The 26,287-nt window shown below is 41.6% G+C and overlaps 1 protein-coding gene across 4 annotated transcripts in view; it reads right to left on the bottom strand.

Moving 5' to 3' along the window:
- Positions 1-7,737, bottom strand: part of AFF1 (ALF transcription elongation factor 1) — a 206,494-nt gene extending 198,757 nt beyond the window's left edge. For all 4 annotated transcript variants that reach the window (XM_030847009.2, XM_030847016.2, XM_030847011.2 and 1 more), the window contains exon 1: positions 7,620-7,737. The gene's annotated coding sequence lies outside the window, so the exon portion shown is untranslated. The remainder of the gene's footprint in view (positions 1-7,619) is intronic.
- Positions 7,738-26,287: the final 18,550 nt, after the last annotated feature.

Raw genomic sequence — 26,287 nt, 5'->3', positions numbered from 1 at the left:
CAACCTACTAGGTATATAACCTCAAGAAAATCACTGTTCTCCCCCAAGGTCTCAGCCTTCTCATCAGTAATATGGGGCTTCCTGGGGTTGTTGTAAGGTTAAATAAAATGGGTGTAATGTTTTTAGCACAATGCCAAGCTCATGGTGAGCACTCAATAAATGGTTGTAGTAGTTGTTCCGGTTATCTTTCTGCCAACCAAAGCACATGCTAGGGACAATCCATACATTAGAGAAGCTTTTCAACTGGACAAACAGCGCTAAGCAGGTCTCAAAGCCCCATGACCATGACCCAGTTTCCAGAGGAGAATATTAGGAAAATAACTGTCCAGAGACCAGAGGATGTCTGGACTGATCAGTAGTCCCTGGTCAGATCTCCTTCCCCTTTTCCACACATACCCTCCAGGAATAACAGTCTCTTGGTAATTGGCAACGTGTCATGGGTGAGTCATGGGTCATATACTGTTTTCATCTGAATTCTCCAGAACTCTACCCCAAGTACCCCACAATCTCCCAGGGCCCCAAACTGACCTGAGCACCTACAATTCCTTTAGCTCTCCAGTGCCACATGAAGCCCACATGCCTAGAAATTCATACTGGAACATGATTTCCCCAACTATCTCTTCTCCACTTCAAATCCTTGTTCTAGGGGGCTCTGGTGCTGCCCCCAGACTCAAGTACACATCCCACACCTTGTCAGCTCCCTCCCATCATTCAGGTCTCAGCTCAAATGATAAATTCTCAAAGAGGTCTCCCCTGAATACAGTAGCTAATGTAGCGCTGCTGTGCCCTCCTGCCAACCCATGCTCTATTCCATTATACTCTATACGGATTCAGAATGTGCCTAGCTGCAAGTAACAAGTGCTTAATTAATAGCAAGTCTAGAGGAGGGTGGCTACTGGTATAATTTTAGCTGTTCAGTGAGGCCATCAGGAATTCTGGCTCTGCCACATTTAGCATGCTGTCTTTATGTTTGTCCTTTCATGGTACAAAAAGGTTGCTGCCATAACCAGACGGCTTTTCAACATGCAAGGCAGGTAGAAGATGAGAGGAGGAAGGTGTGGCTGTGTCAGCCACATCTCTCCCCTTTTGTCAGGAGAGGAATCCTTCCCCAAACCTATCTAAAAACCAGAACTAGGTCACGTGGCCTCCTCCAGCTGCAGGTAAATCAGGATACAAATTGTTGTCACTGGTTGAGAACAAACATGATCTACTGCCTAAGGCTGGGCACAATGTAATCCCACACACAATCAAGGTTCTCTTAGCAACAAAAAAATGGGAATGAGCACTGGGGAAGAAAAGAACAGTGTTGGCCACACTTATCTTTTCATAGTACTTACCACTATCTGAAATTAACTTATGCTAAGTAAATAAATATGTTAATGTTTATATCTCCTCCACAGAATGCAAGCTCTATGCCCAGCTTTACATATATATACTCAGAGCCTATATTTTAAAATAATTGACTGTCAACTTTCTCACAGTAGGCAGGTATTATAGATACTGGAATATAGTAAGGGTAGTCTAGGTTATGCTATAGTGGCAAATTAACCCCCAAATTTCAGTAGCTTGATAGCACAAAAACTTATTTCCTGATTATTCTTTATGTCCATTGCATATTGCGGGGGGGGGGGGGGAAGGGGAGGGGTGTAAGAAGGAGGCAGGGAGTTTTCTCCACACTGAGAAACCTAAGCTGGAAAAAAGCCAAGTTGGAAGCTCCAATATCTCAAAATGTGGCTGCAGGGTTTACTATAGTAAAAAAATAGAGGTGGAGGGTCTCATAAGAGCCACTTAAATGCTTCAGTCCAGGAATATATGTTACTCCCATAGACAGCCCACTGGACAGAATTAGTCACATGATTCTGTATAACTTAAGGAGGCGGAGACACATGGGAGAGCACATGAATGTTGGTAGTAAATATTTAAGCCTCATTCCCCATGGAATGGTAAGATTATCATACAATGCATCATCGCCATTTTAGAACTTAGATCCATTAAAGAAGTTTCTTGGAATGAACTCAAAGTTAGGGATACTCAGTAAAGCAATTATTTCATCTTATAAGGCAATACTTACCATTAAAAAAAATGTTTTTCCTTCAGGAGTAATAATAGGAAATATTTATGTAGCACTTATTATGTTCTGCTTCAAGCACTTGCCAAGCCTTATTACCTTTAATCTACCCAACTACCCAGTAAGGGAGATACTACAGTATTGTTAACTCCATTGTATAAGGGAATGGAAAAGTATTGGGAGCCAACTCTCCATGGGTCATTTCTGCATATTGTACAAGCAGAGGCACCAACTGCTTTTGTTCCATACAATCTTTAAAGATACTTGTATAGAGAACAGCTTTGAAAAATATAACGTCTCCTTCTAGAGCAAAGGGTGGCAGGTTTACTACTATCCAGTATAATCAAGATAATGTCTCCCTCTGGAACAAAGGGCAGTCATGCTTACTGCCCATTAGGATTCCCTAAGATCAGGATTTCTCTCCTTAATATAATCCACTGTGTTTGCAGGTAACGTCTGACTCTCTCCACATCTCCCTTCTTTGGAAACTGGGGCTTAGGGAACCAGTATAAGAAAATGGTGATACTCTGGCCACAGCTATTATTATGAATAATAAACCCATTCCCAAGAGTCCATGAAACTGTGGCAGGTTAGCTTGTTACCTTGAAAGCAGGGTAAAATCTCAGAGCCTTAACAGTTCTTGACAAGAAGTTAAGTAATTTGCCTAAGGTCTGACAGCTAGTAGGTGGCATATCCAAGATTCAAGCCCAAGCTGTCTGGCTTAGAAACCATGCTTTTAAATTCTCTGCTATACTGCAGTAGTCCTCAAAGTGTAATTCCAGAACTAGAAGCATCAATATCACCTGCAAACATGTTACAAGTGTAAATTCTTGGGCATTTCCCCAGACCTACTGAATCAGAAACTTGGGGAGTGGGGGAGGAAGAGACACATCTGTGTCTTAAAAGCCTTCCAGGAGATTCTGATGCTTACTATAAGTTTGAAAAACACTGCCATATGCATATATTCTGCATATATTCACTGTATCTATAAGATAGAACAAAATGGTATGAGTATATCCTGATTTACATAGGGATGGGAACTGACCTTTCATAACTTGAATAATAGATTTGAAGCACTAAGGGAGATGGCTCCTAAGCCCTTGCATTTAATTTTTAGGAAGGTAGGGATCTTTATTTGGTGCAAATAAATACCACATGTCTGTTTAATACGTCTGCATATTCTCCTTTGGAGTCACAGATATATGTCCATAATGCTAAATGAAAATACCTGCTTTTTTATTCCCATAATGATTAGAAAGAATTACTTAGCCAAGGAGAAACACTATTTATATTTGAGAGTCAAGCTGTAATTCTTGAAAAACAGGAAACCACATATCAACACAGCCAACACAGTATACCACAGTAGAAAGGGCAGCAGGCTTTGAGTCACAGAGTCAAGTCACTTAACTCTTCAACTCAATTTCCTGATTTTAAAATGTAGAATGAACTCCAACTTCAGAGTTGCAATTAGGCCTAAATGATATGTCATGTGAAAGCCGTTGGTAAACAGCTTTTGTGCTATGTGGATGTAAACTCCACCTGCATGGGCTCTTTCTCTGTCTTGATCTGGTGTTATCAGTTTCTCCAAAGCTTAGAGTACTGTCTGGCACTAGAAGATGCTCGATACTTATGAGGTATTGGGAATGAACATGAGGTATTATATTAATGATGTAATTGATTCCTCTGGGCTCCACTTGTCACAATAATCTCAGTCTTTTAATAGGAAAAAGTCACTTGAACAAGAAATCCTTAGTCATGTTTTAAATGGGACAGATAATTTAAGAAAATCAGCTGATTTTCGTCCCCTGGAGAACACTACTGAAGGAGTTCTGTCCTAAGGCATAAGACAGAAACTCCTATTAGCAACCCTCACGGCCTTAGGAGCCTCGTGGTTTCCCATCTACGACAATCTCTTGTGCTCTTGTAAACAGTCAGGAATAAAGGATGTGCACCTACAAAGAACTAAATATTCCACATTTACTTCTTCACTGTGGTAGAATTTTAATAAATAGATTATAGGGTTTATGTAATCTCTTTTAATGAAATCTAATATTAAATCAGCAAATATTAAATAAGCTACTATTGTGTATAAAAAGAGACTGCTACAAAATCACTGTCAAATATCATTTGAGAACAGAAATCATTGTTGAATTTATAATTTAATGAAAAAATATAATTTATTTACAAAACTTTATGTATGGTAAATGCAGTTCCTTAATTTGTACTCTCTCCAACATACTTTCTCGATCTCCTGAAAAATTAGTTAACGGTCTAGTCTTAAAATAGGGGAACTTTGGGCTTTTAGCTTCAACAGACAAATCTAAGATAGCAAATGAATTCAAGTTGAAGGACAGCTTTCAGTGTAGAGCTGCAATAGTAAGGAGAATATCCCAGCTATGTTGCTATACCTTAAGGGACATCTGCAGAGTGTACTGTCCCCTGTGTATGTCTTAGAATAATTCAGATATTTATATATAAATTAGTTCTACCTTTTAACAAGAAGCACAGTCTATCTCAAGATTTGGAATTTTAACAGTCAACTAACTTCATAAAGGATTATGCAAATTTGTTTGATGAAAGAGCACAAATTACAGAGTTGAACGTGAAACTCCTTTCGTTTGCTTCTTTAAAAATATGGGGCTTCCCTGGTGGTGCAGTGGTTAAGAATCCACCTGCCAATGCAGGGGACAAAGGTTCAATCCCTGGTCCGGGAAGATCCCACATGCTGCAGAGCAACCAAGCCCGTGCACCACTACTACTGAGCCTGCGCTCTAGAGCCCACGAGCCACAACTACTGAGACTACTGAAGTCTGTGCGCCTAGAGACTGTGCTCTGCAACAAGAGAAGCCACCGCAATGAGAAGCCCGTGCACCCCAATAAAGAGTAGCCCCTGTTCGCCACAACTAGAGAAAGCCCGCATGCAGCAATGAAGACCCAATGCAGCCAAAAATAAATAAATATTTTTTTAAATATGGAAAACAAGTTTGCCTTTCCTAAGCTTTTTTTTTTTACCCATCTTTTCAACTCCCAAGGCAATATAACTTCAACTAAACAATCACATGGCTACAGTGATTTATAGAGGTACCTAATAAAGATGCAACTCATATATTTACATATATATACCTTAATCGAACAATACTCTTCCAATGTAATCCAAAACCAAATTAAGCAAGTATCTTAGTCAATAAAAAAGTTACTTTTAGCTCCACCAAGTCCTTTCAAAATTCAGTGAAACCAAAAGGAAACAGAAGAGAAAGCCAGTTTTGACATAGTCTAACTACTTACCTACTTACCATCTCATAACCCCACAATGAAACAGTGACTTCTGGTAGCAAAAAATGCATGCATATTCTGCATCTTGTAGGAGCAAGCAATGTTGAAAATCACCTGGGCTTTACTCTTGCCATAAATTCTCAGCCTCTTGATGATTTTTGTATTCTAAATTAATACACTTGAGCCTTAACACATTTTGAGTCTTCAAAATTGTATCTTTATTAAATTGAAGAGTTAAGCAAATGCCAAAGACACTACAGAAATTCAATTGCTACAGTGAATGAATAAGACGTATTAACTCTGATATGTAACAGTTCATTTTCTTCCTGCAAGTGGGAAGCAAAGAGTCCACAGTAACACACCTTTAAGTTCCACATCCCTAGCCTCATCATCGCTGTCAGTTCTATTTAGAAAAAGAAAAGAAGGGGGGGTGGGAGGAGGAAGTCCCCAATATCTAAATTCATTTTTTTTCCAAAGTCTTGTATCCCACTCTTCAATACCTCTTTGTCTTAAAGTGACCAAATCTGTCCCAAATCATTTCCTTGGTTCCCTTTCCTAAACTAGCTGAATTCAAATTAGTTTTTTATCTATTCTACTTTCTCTCCTAGTTTCCTTTCATTCTCGTGGGTCGTTATCCTTTAGTTCTCTCCATTCCTCTTCTACATATTTATCTTCAAATAAAATACTTTCAGACACTGGCAAGAGACACCACCTTTAAATGAAAGCAGGCAAACCATCCAGAATTTTCAACTCTCCTGTGAATTTATTTCCAGAATATCCACTCAAGGAACCCTCGCCACTAAAGATGAAAGGCAAGCTAAGGAAATACATTAGACAGAGGAAGTAAACATCGAAACAGGGCATGCCTAGGTATTCTTAAGCCTCTAAGCGGCACTAGACTCCCGAGTCCAAAGGTCTTTCTTTTTCGTGACTTCTATGCCCCCGCGGAGTCTGACAACACGTTGGTCCGGGAGGGGTGTCCCACCACCGCCCGTTCCTTCTACCACCTCTGCATGACCTTGCTCTGAAATAATCTTGCACAAGCAAAATCCCCCAAATTCTCAGGCCGGTCCCTTGCCTGAGGTTTCTGTGCCTCAATTACTGAGCTCTTCTCACCTTCCAACCGTCTCAGGGAACACTGGGTCTTCGCCTTAATGTACAGTTTCGCCTTTAAAGTTTTATATCTGTCTGGTTTCTTGATGGTATGTCATCCCTCATCTCCCATCCCCATCCCCGCCTCCAACAGGCACCAAGAGGGTTAAGATTACCCCATCCCACCCTTAAAAAAACAAAACTTCGTCTGTAAGGCCTTCCCCACCCCCACTTCAGCTCCCAACAGAGATGAGCTCCCGAAAGATTCGGACACACCTCCACCTCCACCTCCAAAGCCAAGGGTCTTCCTGGGACAATTTGCACAACAATACGGGGTCTGTGTGTGTAAACTCCTATAAGACTAACCTACGAGGAAAATATCAAGCCCCTTGAAGGTCCCTCGCAGCTTCATTAACGATACTCCCAACACATTATAGGAAAGTATGATTCCTATAACCCTCCAATTCCTCTCCTAATTCGCCGACCCCGGCGCTCGCACAGTCGGAGGGCTAGCGTGCGGCAGTCGGAGGATCAAACACCAAGAAAAAATTACCGTCAAGGGAAATTAACCAGTTCCATGTTCTGCAGACGCCGTCTCCCTGTGTGCCAGGAGCAAGCCTCAGAAGGTGCCTCCAACTTTTCTCCTCCCTCTCTAGAGTGCGGACCACCGACGCACGCTTCCACCTCAATCACAATTTGATGAGACTGGAACCACCAATCTGTCTCTACTAGACGTAGGGGGGAGGGGTGACTATGACGGGAGGGATGGGAACTCGTAATAGAGGAGAGAAAAGCCCCGCTTTTACCCCCCCCTGAGAAACTTCTGGGACTCTTCTATTACGCAACCTCGGGACCAGGTTCCAAAATCCGAACATCTATCGGCAAGACGTGGGGCTCACGGGCCAACGTTTGATTTTGGGGAGGAGGATGGGTCCCTTCCTGTGTTCCCCTCCCCAGTTTTTCTAGACGCTACCTGCCGGGATTTGTAAGGACGGTGCGAGCTCTGCGTCTCCTTCGCCCGTTCTACCCTAAGGTTCCCACTGGAAAAGCGGGAACACCAGCGACTTGAGCCAGCGTGCTGGGAAGCCAGCAGCGAGGCGGCAGAGCCTGGGCTTCCCAGAAGTCAGCTACCGCGGCGTTCTGGCCAGGATGACCCCCAGCCCGAGGGGCGCAGGGTTCCGCTTACCTTCCAGACCTTTAGTCCTCCAGTCTCGGGTCGTGCGCCCTCGCCGCCTCGGCCCGCCCCTGACCTGTTGCCGTCGGGAAGGCGCGCAGGTGTGGGGAGCACAGGGCGCTCAGCGTCGGCTAGCGCTGGACCCGGCTCCCAGCCGCGGAGGCGAGAACGCAGCTGTGCCAGCGACGCGCGCAGGCGGCGGCCGAGTGCGCAGAAGCTACGCGCTCGCCCGCTCGCTCGCTCGCTGGCTGGCAACCTCTGTGCGCCGGCGGCCCAGGAACGCCCAGGAAGCGAAGCCACGCCCCCAGGAGGTCACGCCCCCCCCGCGCTCCCCGGCCCCGCCCGGCCCACGCCCTCTAGCTGGCGCCACCCAGATGGAGAGGAACTGCTCGGCCCTCCCCTCGGGACCAGTGGGAGGATCTAGGGCGAGCAGCCTCTCAGGATGGAATACTGCAGTGACCGCACCGGCAGCATGGGTGACCCTCCCCCCGGCTGGTGTGGGACACAAGTACCCTTTCGCTTTACAGCGGGATTAAGCTTAGGGTCAAGTTCTGACTAAAGTGTCAAGGAGTCTTTTTGCAGTCTCTTACACAATTGAAACATTCTGTATCCTTTAAAGGAGATAATAACTAACATCTGGAGAGCGTTTTACGGTTTATAAAGGGCTTTTCACACACAGGCCCGTCTCATCTTCGTAACAGCCTTATAAAACAGACACATTATTGCTGCCGTTTCCCAAATAATGAAACCGAAGAGCTGAAAACAAGTATTGTGCCCAATGTCACAAGCTCAAAAGTGGCACGAGAAACCAGGTCTCCAGAATCCAGCCTCCCGGTTCTTGCCCTTCAGCAGCCCAACCCCAAGAAATTCTACTGGGTATTGGGGCTTTGTCAAATAGATCCAAAAGCTTATGTCTCGTTGCTACCTGATCCCTTCTTTGAACATACCAAGGAAAGCATCACGCTGAGTTCTTTGCATCATCTCACCTTCCTCCCTGAAAGAGATGCAGGAAGATTGTATCAAACGGCCCAGACAGGCTTCTTTCCAATATCTTAATGGTTTAAATGACTGAAATTATTTGGATGAAGAAAATCATCTTATTCATATGCAATATAATGTAAATGTAAATTAATATAATGTATGAAAATATCCCCCTTCCGTGCCCTCTCTGTTCTCCCCTCCTTTGTTGTTGTTGTTGCTTTGTCCCTCGTGTCCCTCATTGTCAACATGAACAGTATTTGAAAACCTAAGTGATAGATACTTGCATTTCCAAATTAAACTCTGGGCTGCTTGACTTAATTTCCCATGGACTGCCTTCCAAAATATAACTCTTCTCCCTACTCCCTATGCTCCCATGATGATATTGATTTGATTTACCTTAACAGCTAAAATAATTAAGTTACCCCTGATGAGATCTAGTGTGCCTCTAGATGAAAGTTTTGGAGGTCTTCCCTGGGCAGGGTGGGACGGCAGTCACTCCTGACAGATGCGAGTTTGTGCACTTCTTAAATGTTTCTAACAGAGATTGGTATCTATTTTAATCATAACAAATATTTTAACCTTTTTGTTATGGAATTAATATATTTCATTGTAAAATATATATAAGCCTGGTCATAATTTATTATCTGAAGGTTTTTACCAATCTAAAACTTTTTCCTTTGTTGTGTTCCTAATCCCATAACACCTCCTAATACCTTCAAACTGTAGTCAATTTAGTAAATGATGTTGACAGTGCAAGTTTGATAATATTATTTTACTGCTTTTGGAGCTGAGGGATGTAATTTTGCAAAAATTTTTTGTTGAAGATGATGTAGCTTTGGTTCAGGGAATAGTTCATTTCATTTATAGGAATGTTTTTAAGGCAATGTGCTAGGTGATGGGCCATATCAGTGACAAAGACAGTGCACCTGTTTTCATGAGATTCCAGTGCCTTGCAGATACAAGCAAGTAAATAAACAATTCCAATGCATGCTTCTATTGATTAATTTCTGGAAATGGAAATAGGTTATTTTAAAACACTTAAATAAAAACTAATTTTCTCATAATAAATAAAGAAAAAGCGGTTAGTCATTCTAGTGAGTTTTTTTTTAAAGTTGCTTTTCTGCCTTTTCTCCAGGTCACATTGTATAACCAGTTAATAAGCAGGCTATTTTAAATAGTGATTATACCATATCCACATTTTTTAAAAATTTATGACATAAAAGAAAGTAATTACGCAAGAGAGATGCAGATACTTCACTTTATTAGCTACACTTTCCTTTATCTTCTTCATTATAGGAATTCTTTAGTTACATTTTTTAGCTCACTCAATGAAATTCTAGCACTTTCTTCATCTTGACAACCTAGTCACTTTTATTTCTGATTATGTTTCTGCTAAGGTGAAGCATTTCTCTGACATCAGTGATCTTTTTTACAACAGAACTGAAAATTTTTTTTCCCTTTTTAATACAATTATGGTACTTTATCAGCTACCTCTTCATGTAAGGACTCCTGAGATGTTACCTGACAATTTTCAGTCATGATTCTACTTAAATTTTGAAGACAAACAAGTGAACCCCCAGGGACTCACAGAAGCTCATAGGTGGTATTCTCAGAGCTCCTGAACTGTACAAGGGGGCAGGAACACATGTTAAGGTTGAGACTGGGGGGAAGTGTGTCTGCATCCCAACCCCTAGGCTGCTTGCTTGGGCAGACTGGAGTATTCTTAAACTCTGCAGTCAGCAAAACCTGAGCGTTTTAAACCAGCAGTTTAAATTATGTTACTCCAAAATTACTGCATGTATATATCAAAGGGAATGAATTTCTTCAAAGTGTAAAAAAATCCTAACCGAACTGGCAAATAAATCCTAACCAAGTCCTAACCTGAGCATACACCTGTTGTTGATAACAACAACAACCAACCAACCAGCCCAGAGCTGGGGACAAGGTGGTATAGATGAGGAGTGGTGACAGTGAGGAGGAAGGAGGAAGGGTTGGCCTAAGCCAGGTAAAGGGCAGTAGAGATACAGCCAGTTTCCCAAAAAGAACACAAAGGAGGAGGGGGAGTAGGACCTCCGGGCAAAGATTTTGAGGGGCAGTGATGAGAAATATAGGAAAGGTCAATGGCAGACTGACGGTGAAAGGCCCTACATGCCAACCTAGGGAGTCTTCTTTTCATCCTAAGCACAATGGGTAGGAGATTGATTTGATCAGGTTGCATTCTAGAAGGACTACTGTGGTTGCCATACGAAAATGAAAATGAATAGGAGACAGTAAGGCTATAGTTATAATCCCCGAGGTCATGGAAGAAAGTGTACTGAGAGCTGGGCATAGATTGTAGGCAGATATAGAAATTCCCAGCTTTACATCTCTACCTGGGAGGCAGGTATGCAGATGTAAACCTGCTGTCTTTTGCTTCAAGAAGAATTAAGTGTACAATTATTGTAATTAAAATAACTGTATTTTATCTTGAACACGTTGTATAAAACATGGTTCCTAGTGACCAGACCTCACTTTTTTTTCTTACCTCATTTTTTCTAACAAGTACATATGAGTTTTATATTTGTGTGTGTGTGTTTTTAATAAATTTATTTATTTATTTTTGGCTGCCTTGGGTCTACACTGCTGCTCGCAGGCTTTCTTTAGTTGTAGTGAGTGGTGGCTACTCTTCGTTGTGGTGCGCCGGCTTCTCATTGCGGTGGCTTCTCGTTGCAGAGCACGGGGTCTAGGTGCGTAGGCTTCAGTAGTTGTGGCTCGCGGGCTCTAGAGCGCAGGCTCAGTAGTTGTGGTGGACGGGCTTAGTTGCTCCACTGCACATGGGATCTTCCCGGACCAGGGCTCAAACCCGTGTCCCCTGCATTGGCAGGCGGATTCTTAACCACTGCGCTGGGCCACCAGGGAAGCCCCAGTGTGTGAGTTTTTACCTATTGCTACTACACAATACTTCCCAATCCCGGGGGGTTATGAATATTTTTGAGTCACGTGATAGTATTGTTAAATTAATTTAGCATTTAAAATTGTAATTTGGAAAACGCCAATGAATCTGGAGAAAAAGAATATGAGCACAGATCCATATTTTTCTCTGAAAAAATAAATGTAGGGATTTAACTAAATTTCTACAATTTACCAGACATTTCACACACATAGCTTTTTTAATCCCCTTGAAAACATGTGTATAGTTCTAGTTCATGTCTAAAGAAGAAATAAACTCAGAGAGGTTATTCATCTCTATCATGATTATACAGCAAATAAATAGCAGAAACAGTATTTGAACTCAGCTTTTCTATGGCTCAAGGTCATGTTCTTACCACTATCAGAATTAGATTAGTATAAATATCCCAACTAATGTCTGTTACAGTTAAATTTACATCAGCAAGCCTGAGGGAGTTCGCAATGGGTTTTCAATCTGGCGGTTACATCCGGAGGGTTAAATAGGAAGCGGATAAGTAAGCTGAGAGATTATGGGAAAACCAAATATTTGGAAAATGAAAAAGGGAAAGAAATAACAGACAGAGCCAGAATACAAGAGCCAAGTTATGGTGCCCCAGTGGGGCACCACTGGGTGGTGAGCTCCCAGTGGGAGCGAGATGGGGGGGGTAAAAGCACCCTAAAGACTATGGCACAAATTTAAGAACGCAATACTCAATACTATGGTTCACCTCAATCTATATCTCTCTTCTAAGTTCCAAACTATCACCCTCATTTGTTTGCAGGAAATTTCCACAGGGTTGTCCCATCAGCAAAACATACTCAGCACATCTAGTATGAAGCTCATGGTTTTTCACTCTGTCCACCCATTCTTTTACAACCCACCCAACCCAATTCCTCCTGTTTGGTCTCCAACTTTTGTTGCTGGTACCGTTATAGACCCAGGATTCAGGTTCAAATGTCCATTACCAAGGGAACCCTCCTGCACTATTGGTGGGAATGTAAATTGGTGCGGCCACTATGGAGAACAGTATAGAGGTTCCTTAAATAACTAAAGATAGAGTTGCCATATGATCCAGCAATTCCACTCCTGGGCACATATCTGGAAAAGATGAAAGCTCTAACTCAAAAAGATACATGCACCCCAGTGTTCATAGCAGCACTCACAATAGCCAGGACATGGAAACAACCTAAATGTCCATTGACAGAGGAATGGATAAAGAGGATGTGGTACACACACACACACACACACACACACATGCACACACAAACACACACACTGGAATATTACTCAGCCATTAAAAAGAATGAAATAATGCCACTTGCAGCAACATGGATGGACCTAGAGATTATCATACTAAGTGAAGTCAGACAGAGAAAGACAAATATCGTATGATATCACTTATATGTAGAATCTGAAAAACTGATACAAATGAACTTACTTACAAAACAGAAAGACTCACAGACATAGAAAATAAACTTATGGTTACCAAAGGGGAAAGGGGAGGAGGGAGGAATAAATTAGGAGTTTGGGATTAACAGATACACACGACTATATATAAAATAGATAAACAATAAGGAATAGCACAGGGAACCATATTCAATATCTTGTAATAACCTATACTGGAAAAGAAACTGAAAAAGAAACATATATAACTGAATCACTTTGCCGTATACCTGAAACGAATACAACATTGTAATACAACTATATTTGAATTAAAAAAATAAAAATAAATGGGCTTCCCTGGTGGCGCAGTGGTTGAGAATCTGCCTGCCGATGCAGGGGACACGGGTTAGAGTGGCCCCCGCTTGCCACAATTAGAGAAAGCCCTTGCACAGAAACGAAGACCCAGCACAGCCAAAAATAAAAATAAATAAATTAAAAGAAGAAAAAAGAATAAAAATAAATAAACAAATACAAACTATAGAAAACTGACATTATTAAAGTTTATTAATTACAAAAAAATAGTCCATTACCTACCAAGTCATACTTAACTTTCCTTTTATATATCTCCCTGCCCTACAAGTTCCCTTCTTATTTTTGTTTCATTTGTCCATTTCACTGAATAGCTACTAAGTGTCAGGTACTAATTCTGATCAATTACAGGGATATAAAGACAAATATGAGACTCTCCTTGTCCTTGGAAGGTTCACATCTCGAAGGAGAGTGTTGAAGGCAGAATTCTAAGATGGCCCTGAAGATTCCCACTCCTGGTGTGTATTTGCTGTTTAATTTCTTCTCTTTGAGTGTGGGTGAGTCTGATCTAACCAGGTGAGCTCTTTTTTAAAAAGAAGATGTAGGGGTCAAAGAAGGAGGAAGTCAGAGAGATTCAAAGCTACAGCAGATGCTCACCTTTGGCCTTGAAGGAACAAATTACTATCTTGTGTAGAGGGCCATATAACAAGGACCTGAGAGAGGCCTCTGGGAACTGGGAGTGGTCTTTGGCCTCCAGTTGGCAAAAAAATAGGAACCTCAGTCAGACAACTGCAAGGAAATGAATTCTGCCAAGGAACTTGGAAATAGATCTTTCCCTAGTTAAGACTCCAAATGAAGATACACCTGGACAGCACCTTGACTTCAGCCTGGTAAGATCCCGAGCAGTGACCCCGGTAAAACATGCCGGCCTTCTGACTTACAGAAGCTGTGAGGTAATAACTGGGTGTTGTTTTAGACTGCTCAGTTTGTGGTAATTCGTTATGCAGCAATAGAAAACTAATACAGAGAGATCAAAGAATAAATAGATCATTGTCACACAGCCTGCTTAGTGCTATGGTACAGGCATGCACAAGGATGCTCTCAGAGCCTAGACAGAGGCATCTAACAAACACTAATGAACTCAGGGAAGGCATCCTGCCAGAGTTAGAACCTAGGATGAATCACAAAGGGAAAGACAGAGCTGGGGGATGTATGACTGGGGAGGGCAGAGTGCTGTGTGTGCAGAGGGAGTTAATATGCACAAGTCCCAGAGTATAGAGCAAGGATAGAGATGTAAGATAGGGTAATAAAAGAATAACACTTACTATTTACTAATTGTATACTATGTAGTAGTTCAGTGTGTAACCTCATCTGAGGTGTTCACAGTAACCCTGTGTGTGCTGGTGAGTCGCCCATTTGCCTCAAATCCAGTCCCTGCTCTTCCTCTACTGTGCTGTGAATCACAAGGGGCTGATTCTTGAAACTACCTTTTCGAGACTCCTTGCTGGGCAACACGATTTTGCCTGGGTTGAGCCAATGGATGGCACGGGGAGGAGACTGGAGGCAGGAAGAGAGGAGACTCCAGGGTGCTTCTCTTCTCTCTCTGCTCTGGGCAATGGCTCTGGCCCAGCGGCTGCACCTCCTCCCTAGGCTAGCTCCCACAAACCCTGAGTGGCTCTGCCTCCTGGGCTCCAGGAATACTATGTCTTCCCCTTAGTCCCAGCCTTGGGTGTGGCTGTTAGTTGCTTCCTGCAGTTGCTTAATCCCTGGGTAGTCTCACCTTCCCCTGTTTGCTCTAACAGCTCTTCAGCCTGTACCTTTTAACTAGTTCCCTTATTAAATTCTCTCTATTGAATTACCACCTGGCAGGAGGGTTATTTTCCTAAATGCATCTTACTGAATCACCATAGGACAAGTCTGTGACTCTGAAGTATATCACTTTCTAACAAGCTGCCTTGTGTCTCCGAATTTACCATCATCACCATATTGAGTCAGCTCCTTTTCATTTCACTGTTACAGTAGCCTCTGAACTGTTCTCCATCTCTCCTCCCTCTTCTCTCTCTAATGTGTTCTCCACAGTGCTGCCACATGAGTCCTCTTTAAGCATATCTCTGGTCATGTGACATATCTGGCAATTGCAAAGAGAAGTAAGCACCAACTCCCCATTCTAGACTCAAGACTCCCTAGAATAGTTCTTAAATCAGTCTTTTTGGCCTCACTTTTGTTAAATATTTTGCTCTACTGAAAATCTACCCCTGATTTTCACTTCTTTATCTTTCCTTATACTGTTTCTGTTCCCTTTAGCTAGAATGCTCTATTTCTACCTTTTGAAATAATCTCTCTCTGTTCTATCTTTTGAAATATCTGCCCTTCAAGGGTTATTCATCTATTCATTCATTCAACAAACCTGGGCAAGTTACATTCTAGGTCTTCAGGATAGAAAGAAGAACAAAATTATTCCTACCCTCTAGAATAGGTGCTGGCAAATGTTTTCTGCAAGGGGCCAGATGGTAATATATATTTTTTAATTAATTAATTAATTAACTTATATTTGTCTGCGTTGGGTCTTTGTTGCTGCACGTGGGCTTTCTCTAGTTGTGGAGAGCAGGGACTACTCTTCATGGCGGTGCACAGGCTTCTCATTGCGGTGGCTTCTCTTGTTGTGCAGCCCGGGCTCTAGGCACGCGGGCTTCAGTAGTTGTGGCATGCGGGCTCAGTAGTTGCGGCTCGCGGGCTCTAGAGCACAGGCTCAGTAGTTGCAGTGCACAGGCTTAGTTGCTCTGCGGCGTGTGGGATCTTCCCGGACCACAGCTCAAACCTGTGTCCCCTGCACTGGCAGGTGGATTCTTAACCACTTAGCCACCAGGGAAGCCCCCAGATGGTAAATATTTTAAGCTTTGTGGGTCACATGATCTCCTTTGCAACTACTGAACTCTGCCTCTGCCATTGTAGCACAAAGGATAGTACATAAATGAGTATGGCTATACCAATAAAACTTTATTTACAAAAACAGGTGGCAAGCTGGATTTGGTCTATGGGTTGTAGTTTGCTGACCTCTCCTCTAGAAACTCACATCAAAGCAAATGGGAAAGCTAGCAGGAAATGATAATGAATAAAAAATAGGGAAGGGATGTGGAGAAAAGAAGTACAAGTGCCAGCATCTATGTAAGAGGAGTTTCAAATGACAAAATTAAAAAGAATACGGAAGAGGGTGATATATTTGAAGAAAAAATAAAATTTCTCATAACTAATGAAAGATGAATGCTTTCAGATCATAAAGTGCCAAAGAGAAGAGATAAGGAAAAACCAGACCAAGACATAAAGAGAAAGCTTTGAAACTTTCTAGAAAGAGAGGGCATATGATCTACAAAGGAACAAGAATCATATTGATATTAGACCTCTCAACAGCACCCTGGCTGCAGGAAGACAAAGGAGTAATATATACTAAATACTGAAAAAAACTTGAGCTTAGAATGTTGTATTCAGCCAAAGTGTCATTCAGAAATAAAAGCATAGGAAAAGTGATACTCAGCCCCAGGTATACAAGTTCTCAGAAAATATACCACACAAAGACCCACATTGAAAATATATTTGAGGAAGTACAGAAATAAGAAGAAGAAAAAAATCCTTTCTGAACTCCCTGGGCGGGGGCGGGGGGGGGTGGGGTGGATCTTGATGTGTTTTACAAGGTATCAGAAGTAAGAATATTATATACTTAAGTAAACTTTTTATAAACTTAAAAAAGAAAAAGCAACTAGGGCCAAAGGAAAGAGAAAGAGAAAATATATCCACTACAACACAAAACTAAAATTCTGGATATTATTGATATGATGGACACTTTGGGAGAAAGTGAAAGGGACAGGAGACCATGCTAATATATATTTCTTTTGTTATGGTAATAATTTGGTTGTGACATGTTTAAGAAATAAATAAGGAGAAAATAACTAAGGTTATGGTTATATCGGTCAGGACACAGAAACCACATCAGTAATTTATCAGGGAACATCTAATGTAATAGTTATGATCTAACAGAGAAGATGGTTCAACTTTTAACAAAGTTAATAAAACTATTGAGAGAGGTAGCAGACAACTATAGAATAGCAAATGTAAGCAGCACTACTACCACTAAAGTTAAGGAAGAATACCCAAGGGAGGAACAAACTTGGAAGAGGCCCCATCCCCAAGGCTGAGATTCAGACCTCCTTGGAGAGGGCAAGGAGCTCACTAGATGACAGAATTTCACTGGAGAGCTGCAGCTCCCAGCTGGGGTGCAGCCTGCAGGCCAGAGGTGGCCAGCTGGAAGGCGTCCACTAGGGTGGCGATGTAATTTGCTGGAGAGTGAGTGCCACTGGGTCTCCACAGGAGACGTCACAGAAACCGGAAGATCCAGGAAGGGAAGCCACCTTCTCTGCTCTGCCTTGCAGTGTCCCTCCAGTGCCCTCTGCTGATAAGGCCTAACATTGTACCAGCTGGCAAATGAGAATGTTCACAGGGTCCAGTTCTAGGTGGCACTGGAGCCGACAAACAAGACATTGATACCTGGCACAGTCCTCCCCCATTTTTTCCCCGCTCAGTGCTATATTGTCAATATTCATCTACGTTCTATGTGTATAGTATGCCTTGAGCACGCTTCCTGGTTGTCTTTTTCTTCCATTGTTTTTGGACTGTTTTACAGTTCTGTAAGCTGTAGAAAATGAATAATAATGCAAACAATTTTAGCCTGTAGAAATGGAAATGAATTGTGTCCAGTGAAATACAATTGATTATTTTCCTATGGTTAGACCATTTTGTATCTTTTTGTAAATTCATTCTAGCATTCCTAGTTGCCTATATATGTGTGATTGAGTTCTCCTTTGATCTAGTTGTAACATTTTACTGGTTTCCTCATTAATTAATGAAGGAAGTAAAACCTCTGACACATATTCATTTTGTATTTGTATGCGAGTTATGATCTTAACTTTCAAAAAAATTATATCTTAAATAAGCCAGTCCTAGAGTAGTCAAGTTCATCAAGATAGAAAGTAGAATAGTGTTTGCCACACCTGGGGGAAGGAGGGCATGGGGAGTTATTATTTAACTGGTACCAAGTATCAGTTGGAGAAGATGAAAAAGTTCTGCAGATGGATAGTGGTGATGGTTGCACAAAAAATGTGCATGCTTCATGCCACTGAACTGTATGTTTTTAAATGGTTAAAATGGTAAATTTTGTGTTATGTATATTTTACCACAATTTTTAAAATTAAAAATTATACTTTAACATCAGCTATATTAATTGCTTCTCAAATTCACTCACAGTTCTGCTAAATATTCTATTACCTAAAGACTAAATTGTAAAGTTAGCCACCAACAACTTGTATGTGAAATAATGGGAAAAAGAAGAAAATATTTAATATTTACAAATAAACACATACATACAAGCAAAGAGAAAGCTACTATAGTCCTTGTTTCTGCAATGGGTCATGAGCTATAGTTGATATTTATGACCCCCTTCTTTCATTACCTATTTCATATTTCCTTTGCTCTCAGCTAGAAGCTTAGCTGGTCAGTTTCCTAGTAGAGTGACCTAACCTTCATTCTTGAAGCATATCAGTCTTTGAAATTCCTGCCTCTTTTTGGTTACATTTCCTTAATTAATGCTTACTATTGGACATAGAAGTATTAAGAGATACCCCAGGAAATGCCCTGGGTTCCAGATATAGTCCTGTTTGTACTCAGTGGTTAGCAGCAATCTAAGTTTCCCCTTGGTAGTTGGGATCAATAACTGCAGCAGTACAGAGACCCCTTTTACTGCCTGTTACTTTGCGACATAATAAATTCAAGATGGCCAGCTGGCAGCCTCATCTTCCAATCCAGTGCATGCACTGTTGTGTTCCCTGGTGGAAGCATTTCTCCTTTGGGAACAAAGACCTTTAAAGCAGCAAATCTCAGAGTTGCCAGGATGGGAAGCAAAAATTTGTGAGTGGGTTGTTTGATACAACAGTGAGAGAAGCCACTCCTACTTACACCCCTTGATTCCTGAACCCATGTGTTCTGGGATGTGGAGGTGATACTACTACATATTCATCTCTGATTCAAAGCATATACAGCATCTTGCAGGACAGAACCCTGTCTTTAAAGTTGTCTCATAACTGGCACCATAACTTAGTTTTCAGTAAGCAATTCTACCTTTAAGCTAGAGCAGCCACTTCTAGATGACGAAGTATATGGTAAGACCAGTTAATTCCATAGGTATAAGTTCACTGCTGCATTTCTATTGCTGTGAGATGAGTTTCTTGATCAGAAGCAATGCTGTGGGGAATACCACAATGGTGGATAAGGCATTCTGTGAACCTGTTGATAAGAGGTCCTGGCATAATTATTACGAGTAGAGAAGGCATCTGTACTCAGAATACGTGTCTATTCTAATGAGGAAGATTTTTCCACTCTCTCAACAATGGAAAAGTTCCAATGTAATCAGCCTGCTACTAGATGGCTGCTCATCACCCTGAGAAATGGTACCTTATCAGGGAGGGCCAGTGCTGGTCTCTGCTGTTGGCAGATAAGGTACTCAGCAACAGCATTAGCCAGGTCAGCCTTGGTAAGGAGAAGTCTGTGTTGTAGAGTCCATGGCTAGCCTCCATCTCTGACATGACCATTTTGTTCACGGGCCCATCACTGGGTATCTGGAGAAACAGGTTGTTTGACATCCACAGAGCCTATCGTTTCCACTTGATTATTAAGAGCCTCCTCTGCAGTGAATTCCCTTTGGGGAGCATTCAAATATCTTTACAGTCTGTCCTTTCCAAGATCATCGACATTCCTCTTCTCTGTATGTCTTTGTTGCCCACCTTTCAATCTGCTCCCTTCCCTAACCATCCAACCAAACTGTTAACAACCACACACGAATTAGTGTACGTACATCTGTCTTCTCACATCAGACAAAGCAGATATATTAGTTTCCTAGGGCTTCCAAAACAAATTACCACAAATCAGGTGCCTTAGAACAACAGAAGTTCATTGTCTCATAGTTCTGGAGGCTAGGAGTCTGAAATCAGAGTGTCAGCAGGGCCGTGCTCTGTCTCTGAAGGCTCTAGGGGAGGATTATTTCTCGCCTCTTCCTAGCTTCTGGTGGTTGCTGGCAATCCTTAGCGTTCCTTGACTTGTAGATGCATCACTCCAATCTCTGCCTCTGTTGTCTCATGGCGTTTTCCCTGTGTATTGTGTCCAAATTTCCTTCTTATAAGGACACCAGTCACTGGCTTAGGGCCCACCTTAATCCAATATGACCTTATCTTAACTTGACGACATCTGCAAAGATGCCACTTCCAAATAAAGTCACATTCACAGATTCTGGGTGGACATGCATTTTGGGGGAGAACACTACTGAAGCCAGTACAGTGGATAATCCTGCTGGGAAGATTTCCCTTTGCCACTGCCCATTAGGGTCATTTCTGGCCCTAAGCACGCTGCAGTGAAGTTAAAATTTAATTACAGGGCTTCCCCGGTGGCGCAGTGGTTGAGAGTCTGCCTGCCGATGCAGGGGACACGGGTTCGTGCCCTGGTCTGGGAAGATCCCACATGCAGCAGAGCGGCTGGGCCCGTGAGCCGTGGCTGCTGAGCCTGCGCATCTGGAGCCTGTGCTCCGCAACGGGAGAGGCCACAACAGTGAGAGGCCTGCGTACCTCAAAAAAAAAAAAAAAATTAATTACAAAAGGATAGATAAAATTTCACATATTTGAAAATTAAGTTATGTAATACTGAATAACCTTTATGTTAAAAAAGAAAGTGCAAGAAAAAAAGAAAAGAAAAAAAGTGCAAAGTAAGTTGATACTTAGAAATAAATAGCAATGAAAACAATACATGTGAATACATATATTTATTAAGAAACAAGATAGTTTTAAAACAAAGCAGCTAAGCATTTAACTATGGTATTTGAATAAAAGTAATATCCAAAGAAACAAGAAGGAAGCAAAAAATAAAAATAAGCACTAAAAATAAAGGGAAGAAATAAAAGCAACAACATTTTTTAAAAGACAGAAAATAATAATGAAATAATAGATAAGAAGGGCAGATCTATGGCAAGATTGATGAAAAGAGAGAGAGACAGAGAGAAAATGCAAATAAATAACAATGTGAAAAAAGGGAAATTAACCACAGTCTCAACAGAAATTAAAACTTAGCAAACAGTATTATGAATAATTGTGTGTAAATAAATATGAAAACCTAAATTAAATGGACAAAACTCAAGAAGAAATACAAAACTGCAAAAATATTTCAAGGAGAAATAACTTGAATAGATCAATAAAGATTAAACAAAACAAGATAAAACCTCAAGGCCTAGATGGTTATACAGACAATTTCTACCCAAGTTTTAATGTATAATTAATGTGTAGTATATTCTCAGCAGCAAACATGAAAACAAATAGAGAAATCTTAAATGTATATCTTTGAGATCAGGAAAAGGAAAAATGTGTCCAATACTACTGGTGATATTTAGTATAGAATAACTGGTCTTGGCCAATGGTATTAGGAAATTTTTTTTAAGTTGAAGGGCTAGGGACTTCCCTGGTGGCGCAGTGGTTAAGAATCTGCCTGCCAATGCAGGGGACACGGGTTTGAGCCCTAGTCCGGGAAGATCCCACATGTCGTGGAGCACCTAAGCCCATGTGCCACAACTACTTAGCCTGTGCTCTAGAGCCGGTGAGCCACAACTACTGAGCCCGTGTGCCACAACTACTGAAGCCCACGTGCCTAGAGCCCCTCCTCCGCAACAAGAGAAGCCACTGCAATGAGAAGCCCAAGCCCTGCAATGTAGAGTAGCCCCCGCTCACTGCAACTAGACAAAGCCCGCACGCAGAAACAAAGACCCAATGCAGCCATAAATAGATAAATAAGTAAATAAATAAATTTATATAAAAAAAAGAAAAGACACCATTTAAAATAGCAACAATACATCTGTGAAGAAAAATGTAAAACTGCAATAGAGAGCATAGAGGATGATCTGAACAAATGAGAGGACATTCCTTGTTTTGGGGTGAGATAATATTACTAAGATATTAATTTTCCCAAATTAGTCTATAAATTCAATATAAGCCCAATCAAGATTTTAGTTGAAAAATTTAAGGAACTTGAGTAACTCACAGAGAGGAGTAAGTCTATAAATAGCTAAGTCAACCTTGGAAAAGTAGAATAAAAAGTAGGTCTTGCCCCATCAGATATTAGGGCATATTACAAAAATATAGTCATAAATACTGGATGTTGTTGGCACAGGAATAGACAAATAGATAAATGGGGGAATTCCCTGGCAGTCCAGTGGTTAGGACTCTGCACTTTCACTGACAAGGGCCAGGGTTTGATCCCTGGTCGGGGAACTAAGATCCCACAAGCCACACAGCCACATAAATAAATAAATAAATGGAAAACTGGATCGCCATATGGAGACAATAAAACTGGATCCCTTCCTAATATTATGTACAAAGGTAAACTACAGATGATCTAAGAGCATAAATGTGAATGACAAAACTCTATATTAATAGAAGAAAATGTAGGAGAATTTTTTTTTTTGAGCAAGGAACTTGGAAGGTGAAAGCTAAACACACACAGTGACAGTAAGGATGAAGGAAGATATTTCCTAAATATCTTCAGATGGAAGATATTTAGGAGGTTAACACTGACAGACTCCTTAACTTTCCCTTGTACTGCTGTCTCAAAGTTTAGAGGAGATAGGTGAAATGGGTATAAAACACACATATATTGCTTTATATAATGTAGTTACTTATGATAATTTTGTGGCACAGTGTTATAAAGGGGATAAAATAAGGGGATAAAATTTGGAGTCAGAAGACCTGAGTTTAAGTCATGGCTCTTTCACTTACTAAGTGTGGCCATGAGCCTTAGTGTTCTTATTTCCATAGATCGCATGGTTAAAAAAGATAAAACTTGCAATGTACAGTACTAAATATAGAGCTCAACCCTACCAATACCTGTTTTTCCCACTTGCACAGCCTTCTTCCTGTTATAGTTTGTCTTTGGTCTATGTCTGTATCTGGGAGTATTCTTTCATTCACACATTATAGATAGGCCAATTCAAACAGGATTAAACCAAACAGCAAAACAAAAAGAGGAGGGGGAGTTACTAGCTCTTGTAGATGTAAAGTCCATGGGTAGATAGATCTAACTTCTAGCATGGCTGAATTCAGGTGCTCAAAATGTGTTTCAGAAAGCTATTTCTCAGGGCTTCCCTGGTGGTGCAGTGGTTAAGAATCTGCCTGCAAATGCAGGGGACACGGGTTCCAGCCCTGGTCCGGGAAGATTCCCACATGCTGTTGAGCAGCTAAGCCCACGCGTCACAACTACTGAGCCTGCACTCTAGAGCCCGCAAACCACAACTATTGAAGCCCACGTGCCTAGAGCCCGTGCTCCGCAACAAGAGAAGCCACTGCAATGAAAAGCCCATGCACTGCAATGAGAAGTCCATGCACTGCAACGAGGAGTAGCCCCCGCTTGCTGCAACTAGAGAAACTCACTCACAGCAATGAAAAACCAATGCAGTCCAAAAAAAAAAAAAAGGCTATAAAAAAGAAAGCTGTCTCTCTCCACCTCCTGGCTCGATTCATCATGGATCAGGTGTGCCCTGGCCTGTGTTCCCAGTGGTTTCATACTTATACCTTCACAGTTTCAAGAAGAGCTTCTTTTGCTGTAAACTCTCACAGAAGTTCTGGATATACATATGCTGGTTGGGTTAAATTTATTCCTTTTTTCATCCTTGAGCCAATCACTGTAGCCAGACAAGTGGCACTTGTTTTGATTAGCTTAAGCCAGTGTCACATGATCATTCTTGGAGTCAGGTGCACCCAAACTATAAGTACTAAAGGTGGGTTGGGGTAGTTTGCCAAGGAAAATGGAATTCTGTAATAAAAAGGGAGAGAAGGAGGTGCTTGGCAGAGAAAAACAATAGATATTTATTATATCTCTTCCCTTTCCTTTGTCTTTATTGTTCGTTCTGGAAAGAGAACACATATATGAAACCACTGCAGGAACCAGAGACCTGGTGATTAGTCCTTAGGGAAGACCTTGACTTGAATTCAAGGATGGCTGGGTATATAAGACACTGGGCTGTGTAGGAAGAGTAACCTGGAAATTGGAAGAGTCACTTCCTCGCCTCCTTATCACACAATCAGAGGGCTTTTTTACTTTTATTTTTTTAATTTTAAATTAATTAATTTATTTTTGGCTGTGTTGGGTCTTCGTTTCTGTGTGAAGGCTTTCTCTAGTTGCGGTGAGCAGGGGCCACTCTTCATTGCGGTGTGCGGGCCTCTCACTATCGCGGCCTCTCTTGTTGCAGAGCACAGGCTCCAGACGCACAGGCTCAGTAGTTGTGGCTCACAGGCCTAGTTGCTCCATGGCATGTGGAATCCTCCCAGACCAGGGCTCGAACCTGTGTCCTCTGCATTGGCAGACAGATTCTCAACCACTGCGCCACCAGGGAAGCCCTACTTTTATTTTTATTAAAAAAATTTTTTTTTAAATGTGGACCAGTTTTAAAGTCTTTATTGAATTTGTTACAATATTACTTCTGTTGTATGTTTTGGTTTTTTGGCTGCAAGGCATGTGGGATCTTAGTTCCCCTACCAGGGATCGAATCCACACCCCCTGCATTGGAAGGCGAAGTCTTAACCACTAGACCACCAGGGAAGTCCCCAGAGGGCTTTTAAATTTTATTTATAAAATTTATTTATTTATTTTTGGCTGTGTTGGGTCTTTGTTGCTGAGGGCGGACTTTCTCTAGTTGAGGTGAGCATGGGCTCTAGGCATGTGGGCTTCAGTAGCTGTGGTTTCCGGGCTCTAGAGCGCAGGCTCAGTAGTTGTGGTGCTCGGGCTCAGTTGCTCAGCGGCATGTAGGATCTTCCCAGGCCAGGGCTTGAACCCGTGTCTCCTATATTCACAGGTGGATTCTTAACCACTGTGCCACCAGGGAAGTCCCCAGAGGGCTTTTTTTAAAAAAGAACTTTATTGAGATATAGTTCACGCCATACAATTCGTCCATTTACAATGCACAATTCAATAGCTTTTTGTAATTCATAGAGTTGTGCAAATATCATCACAATCAATTTTAGAACATTTCATCATCTATGTACCCTTTAACTATCATTTCTCCTCCCTTAATTTCCTCATCCCCACCAGCCTTAGCAACCATTAATCTACTTTTTGTCTCTATAGATTCTTCTATTCTGGATATTTAATATAAATGGAATAATATAATATGTGATCTTTTATAACTAGATCTTTCACTCAGTATAATATTTTCAAGGTTCAGCTGTATTGTAGCATATATCAGTACTTCATTCTTTTTTATGGCTGACTATTCCATTATGTAGATATAACATGCTTTTAAAAATCCCATTCTTTAGTTTATGAACATATGGGTTGTTTCCACATTTGGGTATGTTTTTGGGTGGCAATGTGTTTTCATTTCTCTTTGGTATATACCTAAGGGTGGAATTTCTGGGTCAAATGGTAACACTATGTTTAACTTTTTGAGGAACTGCTAGACTGTTTTCCAAAGTGGCTGTACCAGACTTCCTTGGTGGTCCAGTGGCTAAGACTCCGCGCTCCCAATGCAGGGGGCCCGGGTTCGATCCCTGGTCAGGGAACTAGGTCTCACATGCCACAACTGAGTTCACATGCCACAACTAAAGATCCTGCATGCTGCAACTGAAGATCCCGCGTGCCGCAACTAAGGCCCGACACAGCCAAATTAAAAAAAAATTGGCTTGAAAGCAGATTTCAATAATACATATTATGTTTTAAAAAAAAAAAGAAAAAGAAGACCAGGACATCCCTGGTGACACAGTGGTTAAGAATCTGCCTGCCAATGCAGGGGACACGGGTTTGAGCCCTGGTCCAGGAAGATCCCACATGCCATGGAGCAACTAAGCCGGTGCACCACAACTACTGAGCCTATGCTCTAGAGCCCACGGGCCACAACTTCTGAGCCTGAGAGCCACAACTACTGAAGCCTGAATGCCTAGAGCCTGTGCTCCACAAGAGAAGCCATCACAATGAGAAGCCTGTGCACCAAAACGAAGTGTAGCCCCCG

The sequence above is a fragment of the Globicephala melas genome, chromosome 5 (genome assembly GCF_963455315.2).
Source record: "Globicephala melas chromosome 5, mGloMel1.2, whole genome shotgun sequence".
Classification (NCBI taxonomy): Eukaryota; Metazoa; Chordata; class Mammalia; order Artiodactyla; family Delphinidae; genus Globicephala; species Globicephala melas.
This window is presented reverse-complemented; position numbering and strand designations above follow the sequence as displayed.